General features: G+C 37.9%; 1 non-coding gene across 1 annotated transcript; it reads right to left on the bottom strand.

Annotated features, from left to right (window-relative positions):
• Positions 1-10,401: 10,401 nt before the first annotated feature.
• On the bottom strand, positions 10,402-10,472 carry TRNAS-GGA (transfer RNA serine (anticodon GGA)). The gene has a single exon. It is a non-coding gene; the product is annotated as a tRNA-Ser (tRNA).
• Between the last annotated feature and the right edge of the window lie 3,850 nt (positions 10,473-14,322).

Raw genomic sequence — 14,322 nt, 5'->3', positions numbered from 1 at the left:
GAGGCCCATGTTGCGTAATCAAGGTAGATACATACAGGTTCGTCGATTAGGGTACTCCTTGATGGGATATGACGTCACATTGGTTAGCAGATTTTATTGAAAATCTAAGTAGATGTGGAGCAACGTAATTGTAATTTATCAGCAATGCAAGATAGTAATAGTCGTAATAGTATTATAAAATCCCTTGTATTGTATTATGTATTTCTTTTAATAATTCGAAAGCAGAAGAGAACTTACAAAGATAGCTGTAGTTAATTCAAACACGAAATGCATAAAGTAAGAAGAGTAATTGAAATAATTGAAAACATTTTGCAATTACGTCTGAAGCGAATGCTGCATTGACTGTAGAATTCACTTTATATGACAGTACTTGAACATATTTATATCTTTTATCGGTGACGTTAGCAGATTTTCTTCATAAATTTGCAGAATTTCAGTGAACATCTTGTAAATATTTATAAATATTAGCGCTCTCTAACGATCCTCAATCTTTTATCCTTCAAGTGAATAAACGTAAATCTGCACCCTTATTTTTACTGAGTTTTAATATAGCGATTTTAAAAGAAAAATGTCAGAAGAATTCTGGATACACAATAGAAGACATATTTGTTATTTTCAGGGACGTCGTTAGGGGGGGCCTGGGGGGCTTTGGCCCCGGCAGTTGTAACTCTGGCCCCCGCAAATAAAATTTTGATCGATTAAAAAATATCCTAAATTAATACTACATATTATTTTCTGGTAAATTTGTAGCAGAGTTGGAAACACTGTTCCGAAGAAAATCTTCGGAAGAAAATGTAGGACAGCAAAATTCCACCCTTTCGTTGCTTACCAGTTTATAACCAAAGGCATAAAATGCTTTGAGGTTATTACCCTTGCCCTACCCTAAGTTTGTGAAAACCTTTTGCCTTTTGTTGCAAATGACCCTTCCAATACAGATGGAATCAAAGACTTCGCCGAGGCCGAGCGGTCAACAGTAGGGGGTCGAGCGACATATGGAGAGAGTTCTCCAGCACTGACATGGTTCTGAGATTTGAAATTGCTCCTTGCTTCAGCTTCAGAGCCACAGATTAGCTTTGTGTTCTTGCTTGCGAGCAAGGTCTGCTATCGGGTTGCTACGGTCACTGTGTTCTTATTCGTGTGTGGGAAGAGTTCTAGCGTTGTTGTGCATTTCCATTTTGAATGGATAAATTTATCAAAACATGTGGAACATGACGACAATGAAGATGATGTTGATCCAAGTTCTGAGGTTCCAAAGTTAGGCAAAACAAGTGAATGTACTAATGTGAAAATAATTACTGATCTTGGGGTAGATAATCCTAGGCAACCACTTTTGCAAAACTATCCAAATACTACGTTCGGAAAGCGAAAGCGATTATTTCAAAAATACTGGTTTGCATCTGCACCGTGGCTAGAATATAATGTGGAACTTGACGCATGCTTTTGTTTTCCATGTCGTAAATTTGGCACAGATTCAGGATATGCAGAATCAAGTTTCAGGAAAATAGGGATTCGCAACTGGAAGAAACCATGTGAAAAAATTAAGGAAAACGGAGGAACGTCCTATCATCTAAAATGCATGGAACTGTGGGCGAATTACAAAGTGAGTACCAATCAGTTTTGTAAAACAATTATATGTGTGTGTGTGTGTGTGTGTGTTCGTAGTTTAACTTAAATAATGAAATGTGTATATGTCTGTATATCAAGTGTTCAAATTGAAAAAATGCCGAGGAGAAAAGTCATATCAGCTTCCCTTTTCAAATTTTGAGATTTGTACCTAAAACATACGGACTGATGGTTCAAAGTAAATAACACAAATTTTCCAATTAATGTACAAGAGTTCAGTAATCACTGATCTCGTCTCAGTGGACTTTTAATTCATATCAGAATTATTTTTCTTAGAGGAAGGCAAATTAATCAGGAAATATTTTCTCATCAAATACATATTGTAATTTGCAAACCAACAACAGTATTAATTTTAATGTAAAATTCAGTACAGAAACTGACAATTTATATGCTGATATTAATGTAATATTTACTTGAAGTTGAAAGAAATGATTACGTCAAATTCTTAGCAATAGCAAAATATGATCGAGAATATTTAAGAGGAAAATTCTTTACCTGGTCAGGAGTTAAATTAAAAATTTCAATTTGAACACTGGATGTACTTTGATTTTCGTTTCCTGATTTTACATTACTTTACTGACACTTCTGGCTAATGTCAAAGATATGCAACGGTGATACAAGAAATTAATGCATGGACAGTAACAAAAAAAGCGCCTGCCTCTCCAGGCGAGAACATCGCGTAGCGGTAATGTCGTCACCATATAATTAAGAGGTCCTGGCCTGGGTTCGATATCTAGTGGACGCACATAGTGGTTTGAATCCAACTTTAAACTGTACGTCCAGTCCCGATTGGCCTATCTGTGCATGAAGAGGACTTAATACAAAAACTCACGGACTCGAACTTAGATCAATTTGGGACAAAATCGTAATTCGGTAGCTAACGTGCTCAGCCACTGAGGCGGCTAGAATTCAATAGGTTTTCATTTTGGCTATTTTACCTTTTTTCCTACCTCGTAGGTTAATTTTTACAAGTCGATGTGGATGGATGAATGATGGACGGATGGAAAGGTGATGGTAGCATAGACAAACAGAATGAGTCACCAATGGCTAGTGGAGGTTTGAACATGGGATCTCTGATTCCGTAGCTCTTTACGCTTACCACTCCGCCACGAACACTGGAATAAATGAAATAATTAATGCCATTGTTTAGAATGGATGTCGGGGAGAGTGGAAGCCTATCTAATAACAATGTACACTAATGCATTGTTGGCATTGCCAGCAGATGTTAATGGTCTACCGATACCTCACACAACGGAGAAATATTCTTTACCTATATTTACATTGTTTTAAAAATATATATAGCACTGACGAACGAAGGAACAAAGCTAATCTCTATGGTCTAGAGCAGGAATTTCCAAACTTTTTCGTTTCGCCGCGCCATTAGTGTTTCAAGTTTTTTCCACGGCGTCCAAATCAGAATGTAGGCATATCTAATACTTGCTTTCATTGATTGATTGATTGAATTGATGTTTTAAGTCCATTTCATGCACAATAAGGCTAATCGGAACTGGACCTACAGTTTAAAATGGGATCCGAACCACTATGTGCCTCCACCGGGTAACGAACTAGTGACCCCTTTGTTACAAGGTGGCAACTCTAACACTACGCCACCGGGGAGGCCCTATCTAACACTTGTAACGCTCTGTTAGTGTGTATAGGTTGCTTTCCTTAAGTTAAAAAATAAACATATATTTCAAATTCAGAAACATTTTTTATGTAAAATGTTCTAAATAAGAACATGTATTTGGAACAATCATATCAATGACTGAATTTTAGTGAAAATATTGGAACATCTCGCGGCGCCCCCGTACGCCTACCAGGGCGCCCCAGGGCGCCGCGACGCACACTTTGGGAACCACTGGTCTAGAGATTACAATTTCTGTAAAACTGAGTCCGAGGTTTGAATCCTGAAGGAGATATTATTTTCTTTCACTATTACAATAAATGATCCCATTGTCGTCGTAATCAAAAATAGTTTAAAGTCCATTTTATGCTCAAATAGATTAATTGGAACTGGATTTATAATTTAAATTTGACTCCGACCCATTGTGCAATGTGTCTCCATCGGGACTTGAACCTGGCACTCTTTGGTTACAAGGCAACGTGGTAAACCACACCGAGGAGGTCCACCGTGGTAAACGTGACGTTATAATAAATATGCAATATAAAGCAAAAACATGAATTTATGTTAAAAAACAACAACAACAAGAAACAGAACATTTGAGTCGCCAATAATATTCTGCATATTACATATCATAATTGTGATGGCGATTTGTGAGTTTTCCTTCATTAATTGCCATTCATGATCGTCAACATTGCGATTAAGTAAAAGTAACAGAAAATCGGCACAACATTTAAAAAATATAATATACGTAGAATAAAAAAAATAGGTGTGAAACTGAAAAAGAAAGGTAATAACAAGTTGATATTTACTACCTATTTTTTGTGCTTTTTGAAGTTGTCAAATTTTGTCATTTTTGGCGCCAATTTACCTGTCTATTTAGCATGCTTTGTGGCTATTATAAACCCGCTCCCTACTGATAACACGAACTCAAGACAGAAATAAACAAAGTGTGAAAACACCTACTTCAGTGTCTTTGTGCATGATACTTGCACAAACCATCAACGTCGTTTTGCGAGAATGCAGGGTGCAAGTTAAGAGGTACACAATTTTCGAAATTGCCGCAAAAAAAGTGGCACGCATCTATTTTTCCTACTACATCTCGAGGCACTGGTGTACACATGGGGGAGCTGATGCGGCTATAACTCTCCCGAAATTTCTGTCTTTGAACAACTTTCAAAAGGAAGCTTAAAAGTGGTTAATTATGAAATATGTTAGTTATACTGTCTCTCCCCCTCCCCTCTGAAAAAACCTGCACACGTTAGTGTCTAGAGGAGAGTTACAAATCAATCGCATAATTTAAAGTGCTGTTTGCGCTGGAATACTACTAAATGTGCTAGAATTTAAATTTGACAATAATTTCAATGTTAAAAGCGTCATTATTATTATTATTATTATTAATGTTTTTATAACGTCCTATTATTGTTATAATTACGTCCCTGCCTAAATTCACAGCCAGAAATAAGATTGATCGATTGAGTTGTTTTAAGACCACTTTGTGCACAGTAAGGTTAATCTGGACTGGACCTACAGTTTCAAGTGGGATCCGAACCACTATGTGCCTCCACCGGGTATCGATCCCGGGACCCCTTAATTACAAGGGAACGGCGGTACCACTGCGCCATCGGGAAGGCCCAGAAATTAGAATAAAACGCGATCTTCTTTCTTCAGGAAAGCAACATCTTGAAAGGCGGCCCTAAGACCAGCACAAAGCTTGAATGGAGACAATACAACAAGCTTGTTCAACAAATGTTGGCGAGATGGTTGCGGACAACCAAAGGCGGCACTGCGTCCCAAATACTCTCTGAACTGCCCGTCATAAAATGTTCCTGCGAGACCTATTTCTAATCTGTGGTCGTCACTGTATGACTAGACCCCTTTGTGTCGAACCTGACAAATTGCAGGGAGCGGTCTTTCTTGCTTTAAGGGATTAAGGGAAGGAAATGGCATTCAAATGGTAGGGAAGACTTATCCCTGGGTTGAGTTATTGTACCCCTGCTGTTTCAGTGCACCGTTTCTGTAAGGCAATACGCAAATACGGTTAAATTTTCCCTTCCCCAGTAAACCTTTCTTTTCGATTCATTCTGCTATATTCTGCTTCTATCCAGGGTGCCAAGTACCAGAACAGTCCAATGACCTCGCTGCCTTCGAGCAAGCAATAACTTTAGTGAGGAGGTAGGAGGGCTTGGGGAGGGAGGAGGGGCAGATGCAAGAGGACGAAGAAAATGTAGCAGTTTACTTACATGATGACTCTTGAAAGTATTTGTTATTGCCTGTTTGAAAGAATGAAAGGTATGAAATTAGTAATATTTTTCTTGTTCGCTTCGCTTTCAATATAAGCGTTTCTCATAAGTAACAAGTTATAATTGTTACCCCAAAAAAAACTGTGTATATGTGTGTGTGTGCGTGTATGTAATATGATTTGTTAATGATGACGTACTGGATACCAAATAATGAAAAAAGTAAAGTAATGTGCTCCCCTGTGCTTTTCGCTATGCCATGAAAGCGTATAGGGGTGTGTAGTTAGGGCTCCACACTTTCTTGATCACGGCCGAAGGTGGAGGTGATGTGATCAATCAGCACCACGTCTCTTACCTCGTTTACCTGCCACAGTTTCCTCCATGTACCCACTTTATACGTACGACGCTGGGTGGGCACCGGAGCCGCTCGAACAGGTGAAAAAAAAATCCCGGTATCCTCCAGAATGAATAGGAAAGATCCTACACAGAATAATTTATCAGTTTAGCACTTCCACAGGGGATATAGTTTCGATAAAAAAGAAGAGGTTGTCATTGAGACAAGTAGAAAGTAAAATACATTAAGGAAAACTGTAAAGTAATAGTTTAATAGTAATTACATAAATTGATTTGCTTCCTGAAAATTGTTGAACTCTAATTTTTATTTGACCTCCAGTATTCACATATACGTATATTATATACACTTCTTAGTAGTTTAATATACCAATGCACTATATATGTAGCAATATTATAATGTAATATAATATTATATATATGTGTGTACATTACACACACAGAGTTATTTACCTTTACTGTCTGGAAATATTTACATAGGAACAAATTTCAGATTTGGCCCCCCCGAACTGATCAACCTAGCTACGTCCCTGCTGTATATATATATATATCATTGCGTAAACGGCAGGGGTGTGCGGGACAGATTCTTTTTGGTCGGAACGGGAATTTTTTTTAATACCGACATTCGGGACGGTAAAGAATCGCCATTTCCCGAGAAAGTCCGGAAATTTTCGGGATGGGAAAGCTCTGAAAATCTCAAATTCTACACGTCATTTTCAACTTAAGTGATTGTTTTTTCGTTTCTGGAATAAAAACAAACACTTTCCGATAAGTTCCAGACACTTGCAATGCAGAAAACGTCGAGAATTAATAACTTTTTAAAATGACCATTCGGTATGGGCGCTATTCACCGGATGTTTACATTTCTGTGCTTCCTTGGCGCTGGCGGGGACTGCACTTCCGGTTTTGAAAAGAATAACATTGAATTCAATGGTGTAAAGGCAGTGTCTTCGGAAAAGGCGACAATATTTGTGTGGCATTTGGTTTCAACATGACATGAATAACCTCCATTTACAGACTCCTCGGGATCCCGAAAAGTCATTTCCTGAAGTCGGGATCGGGACGGGAAATTTTTTTCCCGATCCCGGTCCCGACTTTTCGAGATCCTGTACACCCCTAGTAAACATCCAATGTTGTTTTAAGGAATGAAATTATGTTGATGCGAAACAGGCATTGCCCTCTGCTTATTAATGTCTTTATTTCAATTCATTATCATCATATTGTGGATTATAGACTGAATGAAAATTTTGACACTTACATTTGTTGTCATATCTACACTGCCTTCATTTGGGCATTGTGCAACTCAAGTGCATACCTGTGTAGCAGCTTGAACCATGCTGCTTGCTGGCGAGTGCGTGTCTGAACTCATGTCCATAGCACAGTTTGTAGCTGCTGGCGAGTGTGTGTCTCAACTCAGGTCCATAGCACATTTGGTAGCTTTACAAGCTCGGGTCAAGGATAATTACCCTTGCTCAGGTTATATAAAGTTCCTCTTCCATTAGCACATTGCAGAACATGGCAATAGAGTTAAATCTGATCCATGGACGTCTGGAAGGGAAGCAAAGGGGGTCAATCCTATCTGAAAAATTAATGCCAATCCATAGGCTAATGTCGTTTCAGTCACAGTAATTAATGTTAATTATGAAATGGACATTGTAGGAACATGATAATTTCAAACTGAAGGGACAATGCTATTATGGGATAAAATGTGTCTTCTTCCCCACCCCGAAAAATTCTTGTTAACATCCACATGCTCTGCTCAATATGCTATTGACATATGCTAATGGTAATGGCAATGGGGCCACGCCCCCCTTGGAAAACGAATGTGTACCTAAAAATTATATATTTCACACAGCTTCATTTCAATCACAGTAATTTATGTTATTATAAATTCGTTGAAGAAACATTATAATTTCAGACTGAAATAGTGTTTTTTGAGAGGACATCACTATTTTGGAGGAAAATGTGTGTCCTTTGCCCCTCCTGGAAAAAAATTACCTTGCTTGCCCCTACCTGGAAAAAATCCTCCGGACGTCCATGTAACTATGCAATTGTAATGCTATGACATTGTTCTAAGCAGCGGTGCCCTCCCCAAAGTTGTTCATCAAAATCCCCCCCCCAACACACACACACACACACACAAATATACCGTGCGTTCATTTTGATCTTCGGCCGAGAGATCGGGAGAAGCGTGGCGGGCGGCGCTGACGGAGATGCCGACATTTGCGGCCTGTAATGCCCGCTTATTTTTATGGACATATGCAGACATTTATATAAATATTGCAAAACGAGCACTAACCTTTGTTATAAGAGTACGGTTTTAATTTTTGTACCTTAGTGGCTGTATGTGCTGATGATTTTGACACGCCCATCTCCTGTGAAACGCGGCGTAGAGGTTTGTTTGAAGAACATTCTAACGCTGCACCAATTTCATCGAGTTTTGCTTCGGTTAGAATCACTCGTTTTTGCTTAGGTGTTTTAAAATTTAACGATCCAGTTTATCGTAATTTAAGGACAAGATGTCTAACCGTATCTCTATGTGGAGGTGAAACGCTTGGGAATTTATGTACAAATTGCCTACACACTTCCCGACACGAGTCTGTTTTCACGTAAGTGTCATACATAAAAATTATTTGTTCTAAAGTGAAACTTGAGCTGGCATTCCAATCGTCTCACTGACACAACACACACACACACTGCAATAACACAAGTAACGACAAGTAACCAAGAATAACACTCTTGCGCACAGTACGAAATTAACACGCTCTTGGTATACATCTGCTCGCCACTATATTCACAGCTCTGTCTTAATCTAGTCGTGAAGGAACAAAAACTCGAGCTCGGAGATTTCGGATTGCAAGGAAGCTCACGAAAACCATTGACTTTTGACGGTTTCGTCTGCAGCGTAATCTTGATACAGTGTTGCACATTCGAAACCTCCAAACGATCCCCATCGATACAAAACTTTTTCAAGGATATAAACTTAAGCAGGACGTTACTGGTCAAAACTATGATTAAAATGTTTTATTATCTGTGGCTCTTAACATCGTTTCTAAAGCGTATTTATTTGTGTGATGAATTACAGAAGAACGTTTGCGTGTTATAACACAGGTTAGTGCTCGTTTTGCAATATTTATATAAATGTCTGCATTAGTCCATAAAAATAAGCGGGCATTACAGGCCGCAAATGTCGGCATCTCCGTGAGCGCCGCCCGGCACGCTTCTCCCGATCTCTTGGCTGCAGATCGAAATGAACGCACGGTAGTTTGGATAAACACACAGTAATTGATTTTTGTTTAAATGTTGATAATTTGATTTCATTTTTTTAAAAAATAATTTTCCAAGCTTTTCATAAGCATTAGACATCGAAAACTGAGAGAATTATTAGCACAGGAACACATACAAGCAAAACAAATCATGCCTGAAATCAACCAACACTAAAACTGAAGTCCACATGTCGGACGTTCTGAGCTGACTTGCAACTACCACAAAGAAAACACCAGATATTGTTTACCACAGGTGACTGGTAGAGATGCCAACAATCGAAAGGTGCATGGCATTCGAAACCTTTCATTGCAGTTGAAATTAACAGGGTGGCATACTAATTGGAAATTACTTTGTGGGCACCCCTCATATAAATCAGATGAAAAGTGAAAATTTATCAGGGTTGGCAGAGAAAAGTCAATTCTTGAAGAAAGTGATATGCTTTTATGATTGAATAATTCGACTAAATATGATATTGAAATATTTACGTATTTATTATTAGTATTTTATTTCATAATATTGTACATTAACTTCACTCAGTGAGAGATTAATGACAATCTCTCACGAGTATAAACAGACAGGACAGACAGTAGCGAATACTATTAAAAAAAAAAGAAAAAAGAAGGTAAAGTGCACTCCTGTGCTCTGCACCACACTGTGAAGATGTATAGGGGGGTGTAAGGCCCCACACTTTCTTGATCATGGCCGAAGGTGGGGGTGATGTGATCAGCACCACGTCTCTGGCCACCTTTACCCTCCCAGTTTCCTCCAGGTACCCACTTTATACGATGCTGGGTGGGCACCGAAGCCGCTTGAACAGGTGAAAAAATCCCAGTTCTCCCATCCCATGGATCTAACCCGAGTGTCTCGCATGGTAGTCATACGTCCTAACGACTGAGCTACCACAGCTATCTAGTATTGCAGAAAATTTGAGGTTGGGAGCATGCACTTGCCATTGGATTCTCCTTGATATCTAATGATAGTGCAATGTCAATGTAAACGTATGTTAACTTGTGCGAAACCAGTAATACGTCAGGATGATGAAAAAAACCTTTGTAAGCACTGCTATATTGAATAGGGTGAAGTGAGCCAGAAGAGTAATAAAATTCCAGCAGCATATTTGCAGTTTAAAGCTCTTGTTTATGCATGTGATTTTTCTTGGACGTTGCAGTCCGAAGACATTCAACAAAAATCAATTCCATAAGACTGCCATGCATGCAATTTCTGTCCCATGTTGTAGTGAGATACTTTGTCGGGTGGCGATATTCGATAAATATCATGTAGATTTTCAGCGAAAAATGCAGGCTTGACCAGGACTCGAACCTGGGTCTCTGGCAATCCATGCCATTGCTCTACCACTGAGCTACCGAGCCAGCCTGGCTTCCCCTGCATTTTTGCTGGTGCTGTTTTACCTGTGTGAAATCGTCTCTGCAAGTGCTACTTTTTTTTTTTTCGCTGAAAATCTACATAGTACATCTCCTGTGTGTGACTAATTTAATCGATAAATATCGTATGTATCAATGGAGCCTATTTGTTTCCATGCTCCTTCAGTTTGTCCAACAAAATGCCTTACTACGACGTCCGACAACTATCAGACGGTGTCACCCACTCCCATCCCCTCCATCTGTTCACAGTTCTGTCCACTTACTACTCCCATATGGACAAGAAAAAATGATAATTCAATGCATTTTCCACCTAATATGTAGAGGCTTAACACATTTTTCTGCCCTTCAGGAAATTTCTCTCTTTCTTTCTTTCTCTCTCTCTCTCTCTCTCTCTCCTCCTGCCATCACTTGTTTCTGGCGCCGTGGTTGTGTTGTGCATAAAAGGGACCTAAAAGTTGAGGCTGAAACTTAGCAACAAGATTTCCTGTTCCTGTGCAGTTCCATAACAATATCTTAAAAAAAGTCAATTAAGACAAAATTCCCTGAATTTTTTGACACCTCAAATTCCCTGACATTTCCCGGTTTTCCAGGTCTGTCGCCACCCTGATTAAGAGACTAAAGAAAAAATAAAGAAAACTGTACATAATAACCATAACTAAAAATCAATAACAAGTCATTCAACGAAACGATAACCCCCATTTTTGTATGGAGATATGTAGAACTGGTAGCTAAACTATAAAATGTTGTCCCCCCACCAAAAAAAAAAAAAATCTCATGATGCACCTGGGCACCCCTGGTTCGAAGTACCGGTATTATGTACACTGTGCACCTTAAATTGATTTTTTTCCCTTCAAAATCTGAAACTAATTAAGGTGCACCTTTTGTTTGATGGCATCTTGGATTTGAAGAACTACAGTACTACAGTCCTGCAGAATTAACTTGAGACAAATGGCTGCAGGAGTTCCAACCTACAGCGAACGCTTGACACTCCCGCAAATCATGGGTAATCAGCTGACAATGGGAGATGGCAGATTTGAAAAATAATTACATTGTGTAACGGAAATATCACTGTATTAAGAGGACATGCTAAGAAAATTATAAGTTTCTATCTTACACAATAAGTGGATAAACAGTTTATTCTTTACCTTTAATCCGTAATTTGAAAACACCGAGGCTCTATGCACTGCCACTTTGCTTGCTTCACCAGTCACTGCAGGTGAGTCCTTTCAACAGTTGGTAACATTTCGCATGCCCGAACATTAGTGTTTCCGTTGGCCCGTTACGGAGGGAAGTCTCCCCCCTCTAGCCAATTCGAGCTCAGTTGCATCACTCACAGAGCAGCCATTTCTCTCAAGTTTTAATTCTGCCGGACTGCAGGAACTAACTCCCTCTCTTTTGTAAGCTCAAAGATTATAGCTTTGGCAACATACCTCTTCATCCTGTCCTTAACCTGGGCAGGATCAACCCATTCTTGACCATCTTTATCAATTACCTTCAGGGTTCCCCACGAGCACTTTATAAATTTTCTATCCATCCTCCAACATGTACACACTACGGTCCCAGGTTTGGCATAAGCGTCCCTTCCATAAATTTCATCATATCATCGCTCATCATCATCTTTGTGATTAGAAAAAAAATGGCAGAAATTCGAAGTAAACTAAATCAATCAATCCACCACGTGTGCTACATATCCTGTGGCAAAGTCTTCTTGATTTAATTTTTCTAATATAAGGGATGAATATAGATTATACAGTACTCTGTAACTTTCTCCTTAACATTTTTATTATACTTAAATGAAGTCAGAGTTCTGTTTTAAGTTCACTTTATGCACAGATAGGCTAACTGGGACTGGACCTACAGTTTAGAGTGGGATCTATACCACTATATGCCTCCACCAGGTATCAAACTTGGGACCTATACTGAAATGAAGTACTCCCTTATCTGAAAAAATGTTTTTAAGAAGTGCTATTAATTGATCATTTTCAATTATGTTCCTTTTCTTAGTGTAAGGAACCACATTCACATCTATACAAAATTACAGGCTTTATCATTGTCTTGTATACTTTAACTTTCAGATACTTTGATGTTCTGATGTTAGATCAGAGGGTAAAAGTTTGAAACTGAAACAGAGCACCACAATAATCATACACTGGGCTTTTATAATAAAAAAAAATGGAAGGTGGATATACCACTTAATCCTCATTGTCAAGATGTCAAAAGTTGCAGAAAAACAAAAATTAAAAAAACATAAAATCAACTCTGCACGTTTTTTTTAGATCAATAAATAGTTTTGTGATTATAACTTGAACTCCAATTGTCCTTGAATAGGAATAAATAAATTGAAGGTGTAAAAATAATTTACATTAATATAAATCTATTGCGTATATTATGGCATAGAAGAAACTAGATACAAAATTATCACAACATATTGTCCCCATTATGGAGTTAACGAGGTTAAATATATATATATATATATATGTCAACTGTTTAACACCAATAAACCTCACACATGCAACAACATATAGTTTGTCAAATATTTCATAAAAATATGCATACTTTTTTGTACAACAAAGTTTCAAAAATATAATTTGAAAGAAATATTCTCTCTGTCAATATAGTTACTTTCAGTCATTGAGCATTACAGTTAAAATAGTTGGTTTCTTGCTTCATAAAGACAATTTAAACAAAACAAACATCATGGAATTTAAGATGATTACGATGGCAGCCCTATTTTAAATTTTCTGACATTAAATCTTTTCAATCTTTATGTTCCCAATTTGTCATAAAATTTACCCTGGATTTTATATTTTCTTGCATTTTTTTCCCACTTTGGTCCCCTGAAAAAATAAAATGGAGTTTCCACTGTATACCATTAGTAATATTTCGAATATGCATGGATTTCTCCATTTTACTGGTAAATAAAGATTTTTTGGAAAAACGCAGCACAATTTTTACCCTTTTTTTTCTTTTTGATGATATTCTTTCTGATAATAATGGTATGTTTATATAATTTAGGAAATTTTCAATCTTACTGGCTAATTATTAACTTTTTCTGGGAATGTAACCATCTCAGTTGACATCTGATATGAGTACAATGGTTTATCAAAGACACTGTAGATTAATCTGATATTTCTATAATGCAATCTACTTACACAATTCCATAATTTTTCTTACGAATATGAAGGATAATTCATGGACATTGTGTTTTAGTAACAATTTTTACACATGAGAACAAAACAATCATCTGACCAGATATGTTATAAAAGAGAGCAAATTATATATCATTGAAGTCCATTGCAAATTTTTTGCTGTTTTATATCATACCAAAATACTCTTGTCAAGTTTTATTGTATTGTTAATCCTCTCCATTTTGCATGAAAATAATCCTATAGATACTGATCCAAGCAATAATTGCAATATTAATGAACGTATTATCACAAAATCAGAACAGTTATTGTCACATGAATTGAGAACAAAATTAGACCAGGTAAACCTCTGCACATTTTGAAAAAGTGTCAGCTGTCACATTAACTTCTATTTTACAATTACAGGAGAGCATCGATTATCCGAATACCAATCAACCGAAACATCAGTTAACCGAAAGTGTTCCAGTCAGCAAATTCAAATGTAGTTCCACTAGTGCTGTGGTGCTTTCCCCCTCCCTGCCAACCCGCATACATGACCAACCCCGCGTCGTCAGTGGTGTCTGAGCCTTCGCTTGTGACAAATCGTGCTGTAGTTGTTATATCGTTCGCAATGGCGACTAAACGTAAACACGTTGTTCTCCATGTTTCCAATAAACTGAAATAGACCAGTTGAAGAATGGTGCGTGGATCAA

This window comes from Lepisma saccharinum, chromosome 1, assembly GCF_977018435.1.
Source record: "Lepisma saccharinum chromosome 1, izLepSacc3.1, whole genome shotgun sequence".
NCBI lineage: Eukaryota > Metazoa > Arthropoda > Insecta > Zygentoma > Lepismatidae > Lepisma > Lepisma saccharinum.
This window is presented reverse-complemented; position numbering and strand designations above follow the sequence as displayed.